The sequence below is a fragment of the Schistocerca americana genome, chromosome 3 (genome assembly GCF_021461395.2).
Source record: "Schistocerca americana isolate TAMUIC-IGC-003095 chromosome 3, iqSchAmer2.1, whole genome shotgun sequence".
Taxonomy (NCBI): domain Eukaryota; kingdom Metazoa; phylum Arthropoda; class Insecta; order Orthoptera; family Acrididae; genus Schistocerca; species Schistocerca americana.
In genome coordinates this window covers 110859996-110874524 of record NC_060121.1, presented here as the reverse complement: position 1 = coordinate 110874524, position 14529 = coordinate 110859996, and the positions used below count along the sequence as shown (strand labels likewise).

Here is a 14529-nt window from a genome sequence, read left to right as displayed (position 1 = left end):
ACTCCGGTGAATCGATTGCCGAACACGATCAACAGCTGCATCACTCACACGAGGCCTGCCACTTCGAGGACGATCTTCAACGCTGCCTGTTTCGTTAAACTTTGAACACCATCGTTTTATTGATTTAACATCAGCAGGGCTGCGTCCATAAGAAGCCCGAAATTTACGCTGAACACTGACGGGCGATTTCGTTTCGTGAAACCAAAGCACACATTTCGCTTTCTCCTGCTTCGACGCCATTTCGCCAGCAACCAACGTGACCTAACAGAAGGCGTCGGTGTTGTGGAGCCCTAGCGCCACCTATCGGTCACAACAACTAGTAACACTAACCTCTGTAACGGCATCAAATGTAACTTATTATGTCATACGTTTATTCTGTTACAAATTTTTATAATCAGGTTAAGACTTTGTGCTAACCCTGTATATACAGTCGAAGCTGAAACTGCATCTATAAGGAGAAAGAACAGGCGAATCGTTGGTGAGCCGACAGGTTTCCCTATTAGTCTTTTCCGAGTAAAATAGTCTAAACGTAGCACAAGAGACATAAAATGTTATTCAACAATGTGGATGTGACCGCTGCTGCGCTGCGTTATATTGTCTGATCCTAGATGTTGCCAAATACACCAATCGTTTGAAGCCCTCTCGTTTCTGATACTGGAAGACAAGCAGCGGAGATCCAAGAAGAAATTATTTTTTTTCGATAGACGTTAATAGGTCAAGAGACTCAAATCTTTGTAAAACCGAAGGTTATCGGTAAGTATTATGTACGGTCTAACTGGAACTGTTATGCCCTTGCCTTTCTCTGGCCTGAAGGCAGGTGAGCAGTGGTGTTTGATATGGATCAGTTGTGTGTACGTAGTCAAAAACATCTGTAACAACAACAACAATCAAAATCAAATACAGGTCAATGTGAGTGATTCAGACACTGTAAGTAGGCTGTTTAGATTTTTATGTTGGTAACGTCACGTAGCCCTCTGTATGAAAATCACTGGCTGGTTGGCATTGTTTGAATATTCGCTATTGTAGCGTTGCGCAGTTGGTGAGCCGCCAGCAGTGGTGGATGTGGGGAGAGAGAGAGAGATGGCAGAATTTTGAGAGCGGACGATCTGGACTTATATCCATCAGAAAGAGTAAATTTGTAATACCGTATATCATGAACTGATATATATATATATATATATATATATATATATATATATATATATATATATATATATATAATGATGACTTTTGAATACTATTAAGGAAAATACATCGTTTGTTCTCTATCAAAATCTTTCATTTGCTAACTATGCCTATCAGTAGTTAGTGCATTCAGTAGTTAGAATCTTTTATTTAGCTGGAAATATTGGCGCTCGCTGTATTGAAGTAGTTCGTGTAACGAAGATTTTTATGAGGTGAGTGATTCATGAAACGTATAGGTTATTGCTAGTCCGGGCCATTCTTTTGTAGGGATTATTGAAAGCCAGATTGTGTTGTGCTAAAAATATTGTGTGTCAGTTTAGTGATGATCAGAATAAGTAAAGAGAGAAATGTCTGAGTACGTTCAGCTCTGCTCAGCTGTTTAAAAATCAAATAACGTAAGAGGTTTACCAGCACAGTACTTCATTAAGTTTTCTAAGGGGAGGTTTCAACATCAACAGCTAATCAACCAAGAGCCTCAGAACCATCAGAGTTGGAATTATTAGATGTAACAAAGTGTCAGGTCACACACAGTCTACAACCCTACATCTATACGACTAATCTGCAATTCACAGTCAAGTCTCTGGCAGAGGGGCCTTCAGACTATTTCTCTATCAGTCCACTATCGGAAAGCGCGCGGGACGAATGAACATTTGAATCTTATTCTTCCGCAAATGACCGGGGGGTTGGCGAGCGAATAAGGAAAGGAGTACCTTGGACGGAGAATCACAAGCACAAAGGAAAGGAATTCAGAACGCAAAAGAAATCAAAGTCAGCTGCCATATGAGTCGAGGTTCGATGTAGAGAAACAAATTTGAGCTACAATACAAAATAGAGAAAGAGCTAAAAATATGATGGCCACCTCAAAAATTTCGTGAACCGTGGGAAGTTGACGAACAACATTTTTTGGAACAAGTTTCGTACAAATGATACGTTATTCGACCAGTGTTGAGGACTCTTACAATGCCACTAATCACATCCAGTTTGGCTTTGTACTGATAACAACAGAGCTACTACATTTTTAAGGAAGAAACTTGAAAAAATATAACTTGTTAAAATAACTCATGTTAGATTCCGCAGGAGACCAAATTTACTGAATATTTACTTTTATCTATTGAAGCTAGCATGAACTGTTGCTTCTACCTTGCGATTTTAATAAGCTGCCACGTATTTATATGGTTGTACTTCTTATGTTTTCCCCCCTGACAAAAGTGACGCTGACAGTCACAGGACAGTAAATGTGATACCAACTTTGGTGTGACTAGTGCCAGTATAATTTTTCTGCGTTGTACGCAGCGTAAAAGCTTTCTTTTTAATCATTCATCAAGCGGAAGGAAGTCGGACGATGTCTGGAAACCAAGCGGTCGCGGGATCGAATCCCGGTCGGACCACGGGTTTTTCAGTCTACTTTTTAACCTAGCCCACACCTCTCAACGATGTTAGGAGTCACCGGCAACCACACGTTTTCGGATTCCACGTTAAACTGTAGGTCCTCTTTCCTCGCACGGATAACTGGGAGATGTTAGGGACACCCAAGTCCAAGTAATGACGTCCAGTTAAAAGAGTTTCACCAAGTTGTTGATCCATACGAGATATTTGGGTGTACGGAAGCTGCGAGAGACCAAGAATATAAAATGTACGAAGTTGTCGCGTCCATTGCGAGAATCTGTGAAGCTGCGCACCAAGGGACACAGTGGCCTCTCAGTAAACTAACAAGGGGAGGGCACGACGTTTGGAACGCGGATTTACTGCAAGCTTCGTACACTCGTAGAACTCCATTAGGACAAAAAAATGTGTAAGCAGTAGCGCGTACTTCTCAAGCGTTATTGAGGAAATCGCAAGATAATTTCGGTTTTCAAATACACTCCTGGAAATGGAAAAAAGAACACATTGACACCGGTGTGTCAGACCCACCATACTTGCTCCGGACACTGCGAGAGGGCTGTACAAGCAATGATCACACGCACGGCACAGCGGACACACCAGGAACTGCGGTGTCGGCCGTCGAATGGCGCTAGCTGCGCAGCATTTGTGCACCGCCGCCGTCAGTGTCAGCCAGTTTGCCGTGGCATACGGAGCTCCATCGCAGTCTTTAACACTGGTAGCATGCCGCGACAGCGTGGACGTGAACCGTATGTGCAGTTGACGGGCTTTGAGCGAGGGCGTATAGTGGGCATGCGGGAGGCCGGGTGGACGTACCGCCGAATTGCTCAACACGTGGGGCGTGAGGTCGCCACAGTACATAGATGTTGTCGCCAGTGGTCGGCGGAAGGTGCACGTGGCCGTCGACCTGGGACCGGACCGCAGCGACGCACGGATGCACGCCAAGACCGTAGGATCCTACGCAGTGCCGTAGGGGACCGCACCGCCACTTCCCAGCAAATTAGGGACACTGTTGCTCCTGGGGTATCGGCGAGGACCATTCGCAACCGTCTCCATGAAGCTGGGCTACGGTCCCGCACACCGTTAGGCCGTCTTCCGCTCACGCCCCAACATCGTGCAGCCCGCCTCCAGTGGTGTCGCGACAGGCGTGAATGGAGGGACGAATAGAGACGTGTCGTCTTCAGCGATGAGAGTCGCTTCTGCCTTGGTGCCAATGATGGTCGTATGCGTGTTTGGCGCCGTGCAGGTGAGCGCCACAATCAGGACTGCATACGACCGAGGCACACAGGGCCAACACCCGGCATCATGGTGTGGGGAGCGATCTCCTACACTGGCCGTACACCACTGGTGATCGTCGAGGGGACACTGAATTGTGCACGGTACATCCAAACCGTCATCGAACCCATCGTTCTACCATTCCTAGACCGGCAAGGGAACTTGCTGTTCCAACAGGACAATGCACGTCCGCATGTATCCCGTGCCACCCAACGTGCTTTAGAAGGTGTAAGTCAACTACCCTGGCCAGCAAGATCTCCGGATCTGTCCCCCATTGATCATGTTTGGGACTGGATGAAGCGTCGTCTCACGCGGTCTGCACGTCCAGCACGAACGCTGGTCCAACTGAGGCGCTAGGTGGAAATGGCATGGCAAGCCGTTCCACAGGACTACATCCAGCATCTCTACGATCGTCTCCATGGGAGAATAGCAGCCTGCATTGCTGCGAAAGGTGGATATACACTGTACTAGTGCCGACATTGTGCATGCTCTGTTGCCTGTGTCTATGTGCCTGTGGTTCTGTCAGTGTGATCATGTGATGTATCTGACCCCAGGAATGTGTCAATAAAGTTTCCCCTTCCTGGGACAATGAATTCACGGTGTTCTTATTTCAATTTCCAGGAGTGTATATACCTGCGCTTGGCCATTTTTACCGTGAAGCGGCAGCAGCCGGGTGGTTAGCGTTCAATCCCCGTAATCGGTGGATCGAGTCCCGTTCGTCAGTTTCTTTTTTTATTTTCAACACGGTCATTTTCTTTACTATTTATATTAGAATTGATATAATGGGAAAATGCTGTAATCGGATGAACTTTTATTAAATTTACAATGTTATTTGTCTGTCTAGAAATTTTTATTATCACAAATAATATAATATTTGTGGTGTCACCGCCAGACACCACACTTGCTTGGTGGTAGCCTTTAATTCGGCCGCGGTCCGTTAGTATACGTCGGACCCGCGTGTCGCCACTATCAGTGATGCAGACCGAGCGCCGCCACACGGCAGCTCTAGTCTAGAGAGTCTTCCTAGCACTCGCCCCAGTTGTACAGCCGACTTTGCTAGCGATGGTTCACTGACAAATTACGCTCTCATTTGCCGAGACGATAGTTAGCATTGCCTTCAGCTACGTCATTTGCTACGACCTAGCAAGGCGCCATTATCAATTGCTATTTATCTTGTGATGCATGTACCGTCAGACCGATGTTCACCAATTATGGATTAAAGTTAAGTATTCCAACAGCTACGTACTTTATTTGCTAGACTCAATCCTTTAACTGTTCCAGACCTCACGCCATCCTGCGTGAGCTTAAACGCGTGCCTTTCTGCTTCACCTCCTAGTGGCTTGGCTGTCTTGTCAAGTCACAACAATATTCGTAACTATTGACTAGTAAACGACCAAACGCATAAAGTGATACTGAAAATGTATGCTTGTCCGTGATTTGAGAAATCCCTTATACCTGGAAGGATCCCGAAACTACCTGTTACCTGCAAGTTTTGACCGTCACACATGGCTTTCGAAAGATGTACAATTAATCGTCGCTTTCGACATACGAGTACAAGTTGCAGGATGGTATTTTTCGTCAAAACATGGAAAACATAAAGTTATGAATATTATATTATTTGTGATAGTAAAAATTTGTAGACTGTCAAATAACATTGTAAATTTAATAATAGTTCATCCGATTACACGTATTTTTCGCATTATATCAATTCTAATATAAATAGTAAAGAAAATGACTGTGTCGAAAATAGAAAAACAAACTGACGAACGGGACTCGGTGCATCGACCACGGGGCTTGAACGCTAACTACTCGGCTGCCGCCGCTTCACGGTAAAAATGGCCAAGCGCAGGTATATATTTGAACACCGAAATTATCTTGCGATTTTCTGAATAAAGCTTGAGAAGTACGCGCTACTGCTTACACATTTTGTTGTCCTCATGGTGTACTACGAGTGTACGAAGCTTGCAGTAAATCCGCGTTCCAAACGTTGTGGCTTCCCCTTGTAAGTTAACAACAAATCCCCAATTCATTATAGAGCAGGGACAGTTAGATAATGCTTGTTTGAGTGGGGGAGAAAAGCTTCCAGACCACTATTGCTCACCGGCTTATCTTACTGAGTACTCTAAGAGGTAATTTAAGACTTGAAGTTTTACACAAACATGGAAACTATCGACGTAAAAGTTTTCTTGGTGTGGTACCGCGTCATAATGTATAAAACTACTGCTGTTTGAAAATTATGAAGTAATGGCACGCGCAGTGAACAGTAACAACAAAACATAAAGGACACTGCATAGCTAGAACGCACCATTAGACCCAGAAGAAGGCCGCTGCAACAGTGGCCGAAACGTTGGTTTTTATCCAGCAGCAGTAGCTTTATACATTATGACGCGGTACCACACCCAGAAAACTTTTATGTCGACTGACTCTGACCACGGAAGCCTACGCAAACATACATGGAATCTATATTACACCAAGAATATGTTCCGTGCGATTCTGTTTGTAGTTTAAAATAACAAACTGGTGCAGACATAGTGGAGTTATTCACATTATCATGTCCTCAACTGTCTGCGAGAACGTGCTGAAAAATATGGGTTCAGAATTTTTTATTCCGTTCGAATGTCGGCTGAGACGTTACATGTCATTCATATTACTCGGTCGACTTTTCCGATTCGCTGACGAAAGTTGCAGCCCTCTGCCACTGTAGGAGTCTTAATTATAACGTGTAACGTGGCTGTGCGTAACGTAACTGTGTCTTTGCGTGAGAAACAGCTTGCTGTACTCGAATTTCGAACGCGAAGAGTTCGCCCACACATGGAGCATACTCTCCTTCAGTACGACAATGCCACACCACACACGAGCGCTACGACATCTGCAATTATCCAACACCTTGGGCTCACTGTCATCGATCATCCTCCACAAAGTCCCTACGATCCAATTCGATTTTGAACTGTTTCCAAAACTTAGAGAACGTCTCCGAGAACTTCACGTTGGTAGTGATGAAGTGGTGCGAGCAGTGGTGAGGTTGTGGCTCCGTCAAAAACTCAAATATTATAGAATGATGAAATCAAGAAAGTGGTTCCTCTGTGGGAGAAATGTGTTTGTCGCCGTGGCGACTGTATTGAGAAGTAAATATGTAGACATGAATAATAATGATATGGGGTGTCAATTACGTTGGTTTATTTAAAAAGCTTTAAGAGTTTTCACATAAAAAATTCGGAGGCATTACTTTTCAGCACCCCTACGTACAACCTTCTGAAGTGCACAGAGCTCGTTATGGACATAGCAAGAACGGATAATTACATTTAAAAATGTTAAGTTAGCTACCTAGCAGCTATTTAGTTATTAATACTTCTGAGGTGTATTACAGCTTGCAACGCAATTTGGTTGCACACGAAATTTCAAAACGATGCATCTGGGTGTTATAAAAAGTCCTGGGAGGAAAACGAAGACAGACATTTATATTCGGAAACATCATCCAAACACGCTACTGTGCGCCGAAAATGAGGGGCAAACGCCTAGAGGTGCGCTACCCGAAATACACACATCGCCTCACTACCAAATAATTTGACAGCGTTCGAAACCCACAACTAATAATATACAGCGTAAACGGCAGGATACGTACGACCGACAGGTGACGATGTTTGCAGTGTGCTGTTTAAATGGTCTACTAAGTAGTATTGCTCCCATACTGTCGGTGCCCTGTAGGGCCGTTCCCTGAGATTTCTGACATGAGTTCCAATCTTCAATTTATTCTACCAGGCGTGCACTCGAGTACTAGAAATGTAACGAAAACAGCTGGCACCACTAACTTGATGATCTTTTTCTTTAACACATTTTACGGTTTTCGAAAAGAAAATGTATGAGTTTCAAATGTATTCACTGTAGGGAACCATAGTGTCTAAAGCGTTGAAAAAATGATTAACAGTTCGGTCTGTAAATACAATCCAGACAATTGACTACAAACAAAATTTCGACACTGGTAACGGTATGAAACAGTGAAATGTGTTAAAGAAAAAGTCATCGTGTTTGTGATTAGCGGCTTTTATAACATGTCTTATAATACAACCACAGAATCCTCCCAATGTCATGCGTTGACAAAACAGCTTAACTAAATATGTTTCGTTGTATGATTTTAAATGTACCGAAGATCGCGTTTTGGTTTTAATAGGAATTTCTATGGAGTTGTAGAGCAACCAAACTTTCGAAAAAAGTCTTGAACATATATGTGACATTCCGCAATCGAATGGTGTGACATTGCAGCGATAGCTACTTAACATTCCACTGAGCATGCTGTAAGTTACAAGAGCACATGCAGCGCTCTAGCGTCGAGTTACGCCACGCCTTGTTACGGTAAACTGCACGGCGTGGTGAAATTAACGTTATAAGTCTACTCGAAATATCGTAAGAACAGAAAATGTAGACTTCTTACATCTGAGTTTAAGACATTATTTCTGATACAGCTTTGATGATAAAGGACTGGCAGCAGTTTTAATGATGGCGACGAAAGGCAGTAAATAAACGAAGATGTCTTTTACGATGAATCAGCTTCTCGGCAGCGCACTAGTTTCCAACACATTCATTCCGTTTGAGGATTTTTTATCAATCGGATAAACGTCTGAACTTCGGATACGATGGACTAAAAGATTCTACCTATTCCGAGTGTTGCGTTATTTCTGTCTTTAGAGCGTGAGCTGCAAGGAAAACCATATCGGAACTTTAATGAATAGTAGTGTTTCAAATTTGTAGTATTTTTCCTAAATTAAAGGGTTCCGCATTGTATCGACAGCGAAGGCGCTAGAAATTGTAATTTCGGCGATTTAAGCTGACAACAGACGTCCATTACATTGTATGCTACATTAAGATACGTTAGGCCAAACAAATCAGGTCACGGTACGTTACTTGCTCTGCCTAATTCGCAGGAGTCCAATGTTTTGGAAGATTTTGTCAAAAACTCATAGATTTAATTACTTAACAAAAATTACGCGTTCATTCTCTATAGTAGATTGTTAGTGTTTCCGTTCGGGACCGAAAATTCCTTTTGGACAGACTTTCACCACTGGATGCAATTGAGGGGAATGCTGACGCTTAGATCCAGAAATGTCCTGTCTTATAATCATTTATACGCACTGGAAGTTGTCTGTCGTAGTTAGGATGTTACGAAGTTGTGCACAGACGACGTGCAGTAAGCTGAAACTGTCTGGTCGATCGGTATTCTGATTGTGACATGCCATTTCTGCCTTGTGGACCAACTAAGCCTTTCAGCTTGTCATTGATTCCTCTCTGTTCTTTCCGTACTTCGGTCGTTCAAGTGAGCCAGCGGCATCAAAAGATCGGAATCCAATCTCACTGCGGCATACGATCAAGCAGGAGATACTCGGTAAAATAATTTAATCACTTTGGAAGAGGATAATTTGTAGTCGAAACATACTAATATAATAGGGTGCATGTACCTCAGAGCACTAATCTGTGGAGTTATTAGACGAAATATGTGACCAGTCAGCGGTCTTGAAGAGTTCATTGATGTTTTGACTCCCTCGTGTGCGACATGTTGACATGGGAATCTGATCTGCAACACCGTTACATCTTATTGCTTTTTTCGTTACTTCAGCAATGTCTTCTTCCCTAGATAAACATTACATTGTTATTGTTTGTATTGTTTTGTGTTTACATGAAACTCTACAAATGTTTTCAGGGCTTTGATACTTGATTACGCTCTGAGTTAGCTGACAGGCGTATCATTTCTGAGGAGACATGTCGCCTATGTACAGAACGATTTTTATATAATGTCACATTTCCAACACTTGTTGGTCTTCTTTGTTAAATCCCTTAGACCATACCGGCGAGATGCTGGTAGACCTCGCAGACTACGAGCTGATCAGCCCTTTTGGCTGAAGCTGTAGTCATTGTTCGTGGAACACCTGGTTGTTTCGGGCGTGTTAGACAAGTACGTAGCACGCAACTGCCAGCAGTGCATTAATATAAACGAACATTTTCAGCAACATCTCTAAAACAATATTTATCACACGGTACTTCCAATACCGACTGTGAGCTCCACCAGCGTCAGAACTTCCACGGACCCCTAGCGCAGAACAGTGCAACTGTGACATTTTTGTCGCATTAAAAGTGTTTCCTTTTATCTTCTCTGAACGCTAAAATTTTGTATAAGTAGTTTTTCACACCCCATTTAATTAGTTACTGTTGGTAATAAGTGTTAACTTTGTTGACTTAGGGCTGGAGCTCACTCGTTTCAGTACTCGCCTACTTCTCACCGACATTGACTATCCTACTACACCATATAAATATGCCTCATAAACTCATATTTTTTTTTTTTTTTTGTCTGGTCAGTGATCGTGCCAGTATTCCGATTCCGACAAGATCTTCTATAGGTTCACCTTGGCTGTAAGGCCAATGCCTTACCTAGCAATCCCATCCTAGTTATTTCGAATCGAGAACGCCTTGAGCTTCACTACCTGCTCTTTTAGTACTTGGCTGAAAAGAAGCATGGGTCTACTTTCAACTGCACCTGAAACAGTCACTGTACCCACTAGAGTAGGGAACGAAAGGTACACCAGAAGCTCAATGCTTCCTACGTCGAATTGCAGCCGTGATTCTATCGCATGTGATTATCAGCGACAGAGGTATACTGCATGTGTGAAGTTATAGACTTCACTCTGTTATACATACAAACAAATACACTTACACATATGCTATGATTCCATCAATTTATCTGATAAGTATTGTCGAAGAATTAAATTAAGATAAGCATCATCATTCGCTTATGACCAAGGTTTTTGGGAGGTTTCCCACGGTTGTAAGGCAAATATCGGAAGTGGAAATCGCCTTCCATATTTTCCCATTTGTCAGCTCATCTGGTTTTTTGTCCGCCCCCGGTAGCTGAGTGGTCAGCGCGACAGATTGTCAATCCTAAGGGCCCGGGTTCGATTCCCGGCTGGGTCGGAGATTTTCTCCGCTCAGGGACTGGGTGTTGTGTTGTCCTAATAATCATCATTTCATCCCCATCGACGCGCAAGTCGCCGAAGTGGCGTCAAATCGAAAGACTTGCACCAGGCGAACGGTCTACCCGACGGGAGACCCTCGTCACACTTTTTGTTTTTCTTTTTTTCGCTGAAACAATCTGGGTCCTACTACGAGTGTGACCTCGAACAGCACGCTCTGCGCATTTGGGTAGGCAATGAAAGGTGTAGAATAAACTTGAAGGCGTCGTCAAGGCGGAGGTACACTGAACTTATCGAGCAAGCCATAGTCGCACACAAACTTACTGAAACACGCATAATGATTTCGTATTTTTTGTTTCGATATATTGTCCCAGGAATAATTAAAAATATCTCCAGTCATCTGTTTCGACAAAGTTACTCGAGAAGTTCCTCTTGGGTGTACTGGAAATACCAGAATTGGAAGACCCCTCTCGAACTGTTCCACTTCGGGTCCATTCTGTTCCACTTCGAATCGTAGTTCAACTCGTAATTTAATTCATCCGAAATCATGAAAAAATTTTTTTCGCCTCTTGGCTATTCAGCAGGTACAGTCGCTAACGCTCACCTTTTCGGGATTGGCGAAAATCAGAGGATCTATACTAAAAGACACAAACCCTCTGCGAGCGTCTGGAATTCGTTACATCGTTTAAAATTTTGGTGGCGATTTTGGAGACGGCTTGGAATGGGGCGAAGGCGGCAAAACAGTATTACGGAAGGTGAATGGGAGACTTAGATTTATTGAAAGTGTCGCGGAAACGTGATGGAAATCACTTACAAGACGTTAGTAAGACCAATCTTATACTGTTACCGTCTTTGGAGTCTGTAATCAAGTTGACTTGACGGTAGGGGTCCGTGTAGCCGGAGAATGCTTCTGTTAGTCAAACCGCTAAGTCAAAACAGTGGTTTGTCTAATGCAGTTAAAGTGCACAGTTGATGCGGTTAGACCAGGTTAAAAGTGTAGGAGTAAATGAAACACGGGTTTTAACTCCACAAACATTTAACGAACAGATTTATACTTAATATAATTAATGTAATGGTTTACATAACCCTCAAATCTCGGCATCAAACAGGATACAGATACTTTCATTTACCGTCGCACGCTAATTGTCACACCATAATAAGCAGAACGGTACACAACCATACAACGGGATCAATGGGCTTTGACAGCTTTCTCTGTATCTGTTACAGTTTGATGTGTCGCAGACTTATTTGTGACACTCGTTTTTAACAGTGGTTGACGTAATTGGTGCTCGACACTTTTATTCAAGTCTTTATTTTGTTTTGAGACAATACGAGTACGTCTTAACTGACTACACAAACTGTATTTTTGTCTTTTAATGTGACTGTTGATCACAGCGAGAATATGTGACGCTTTTGAAGACGGGCTGCTCTGTCGAATATCTGGCAGCAATCCGTAATGTCCCAAAGATCATCGAGACTTAGGGCAACGATCGAACGTTGTCCTTGGTTTTCCGTGGACTTTTATCGAAAATTCGTAACTTTGTGTTATTGGAATGGTTTTGAGTGCAGTCTAATTTTATGAGATTGGTATGTACGTTCAAATGTACAAAGCTTTAGAAACCAAAAAAATGTTTGTTGAATCTAGAAGACTGATGTAGTTGATCTGGATTTACGTACATTGAATTTTGTGGAGAAGAAGATAATTAATTTTAATCGAAAGAGCACACTATTTATTGTGCACTGCAGCCTGGGTCTTATGACTAAAGGTTAGTGTCCTATTTAGGAATTAGAAGACGACTTTAGGAGAGAAAAATTTGTTTTACTATTTTTAAACTACAAATAGAAGTTCCCTACTGACGACAGATCTATTAGAAGTTTATCACAGTTGTGAATCCCTACTCGATCAATTCCATTATCTTTTCCTCCGACGCTTCTTACAAAGACGAACTTGCAAATCTAGAAGGGATAATTCATATTATGATTTTGATACTCAGCGGAGAACATCTAATCGGATTAAGATTCTTTGGCGTCTGGATTGCTATATGGTGTTTAACAAAGATGCCGCAGATAACATCCAACCAGTTAAAAATTAACACCATTCAGAATTACATACCACAAGCTGCAAAAGGTGTCTAAAACTGGAATACGTTCACGGCGCCTTATTAGCAGAATTTTGGAACAACTGACACAGCCCATAAGAAGTTTCGGGACTACTCGTAAGCCCATAAAAAGATTTAACAGAGATGCTCGGAGAACTTAAATGGGAAGTTTTTGAAGCAAAACGACAGTCTCCTCCGAAATATTCTGGGGTAAATTTAGGGAACCTTTATTCGAGGGAGGCCGTGTATTAATTCTGCCATCGTCGAATATTTTACTTGATAGTGTGGTAAGTGAGATTACGAACTTAAAGGGACACAGAGTCAATGCATGAATGGAACAGGAAAGCAAATCGCTTATATTAAGATGAAATTCACCCCGCCACGCACTATATGCCGGTTTGCTGACTGGATGCGTAAATTTGTAAGGTGACAGTACTGGAAGAAAATTAACGGCAAAAGATTGGACTCTGGGGTTCGAATCCCGGTGTGGCACACATTTATGTCACAGATCACCAACGTGACGTACACTCTATCAAGCACAAAACAGGTTCATCACACCCAGCTTAGATTCAACGGTCAGCACAAGACTGAGTATCCTGTACTAGATTCTGTGAGAGACAGACGGCTGCACTTTTTCCAAATTTCAACCGCGAAGTACAGGAGGTTGCTGTCATCTCTGATTGCGGGAAACGTTGAGGGATTGCCACAGAAACGAAAACTCGATCGCTTTACGCTATTGGTCGCGCGAAGCAGCCGCGCAGACCTCCCGTGGATCTTCTTTGGGCGCACTATAGGAAATATAAGTAAAATCCACAACCTAACCAGCCGCTGAACTTTGGGTTCTTATATGCGATACGTTTCGGATGTTTGCTGCATGATTAAGAGATAGTTTCAGTTGTTAGGTCAGGTATCAATCTGACTGCAGGGTGCTTTTGGTGTATTCTGCGATGAAGGTGGTACATTTAAAACATTCTAGGTTGTCCTCGGAGCAGCTAACTGATGATGGCGTAAGGAATCAGAAACATTTCGTAAATAAAAATTTAAAGTTTGGAGGATGGTTACATAATATTTCTTATTTATACTGTAAACGTCAGTCGCGGAAACGTAGAGGACTCTAGGAGTGTCGCTGACTCACCAGAAGTCGCCTCGTCGGTTGTCGGTTGTCGGTTGTCGGGTGTCAGGGTTGCACGAGCCACCAGAGTCCTGGTTCTGCTTCGCCACCCTCCAGCGCCCGTCGCAGCCGAGTAGCGAGTAGCGAGTAGCGCGCGTCGGCCGACGCGCCCGCCTATATGTCACCCCTACTCCCACCCCCGGGGGCCGCGCCTGCATCTGGCCGGCCGGCCGCTCGGCCCTCGGTGGGGGGCAAGTGGGGCGCGCGCCGAGGTTCGACAACCCGCCTCGGCGGCTGGCGGTGCGCCGCCATTCATCCTGCGCTCTGCTCCTTCTCCCTCCTCCCCAGAGGCCGCCCTTGGCCTTGGAGCTCTGCGACTTGTTGCACAGCGCCGGAGAAAGGAAGGTCGATAGCAGGTCGAGTGCTTCTCCTCCAATTACGCCGCTGAGATAATCTGTCAGTGCCATATGAACGCACGCTCTCGTGGCCATCGTGAAGCCTCTAATGGAAGACATCATATCTG

General features: G+C 43.6%; 1 protein-coding gene across 2 annotated transcripts in view; it reads right to left on the bottom strand.

Annotated features, from left to right (window-relative positions):
• Positions 1 to 14145, bottom strand: part of LOC124606926 (arylsulfatase J-like) — a 267098-nt gene extending 252953 nt beyond the window's left edge. The window contains exon 1 of one of the 2 annotated variants that reach the window (XM_047139041.1): positions 14031 to 14145. The gene's annotated coding sequence lies outside the window, so the exon portion shown is untranslated. The remainder of the gene's footprint in view (positions 1 to 14030) is intronic. The other variant, XM_047139042.1, reaches the window with a different exon arrangement.
• Positions 14146 to 14529: the final 384 nt, after the last annotated feature.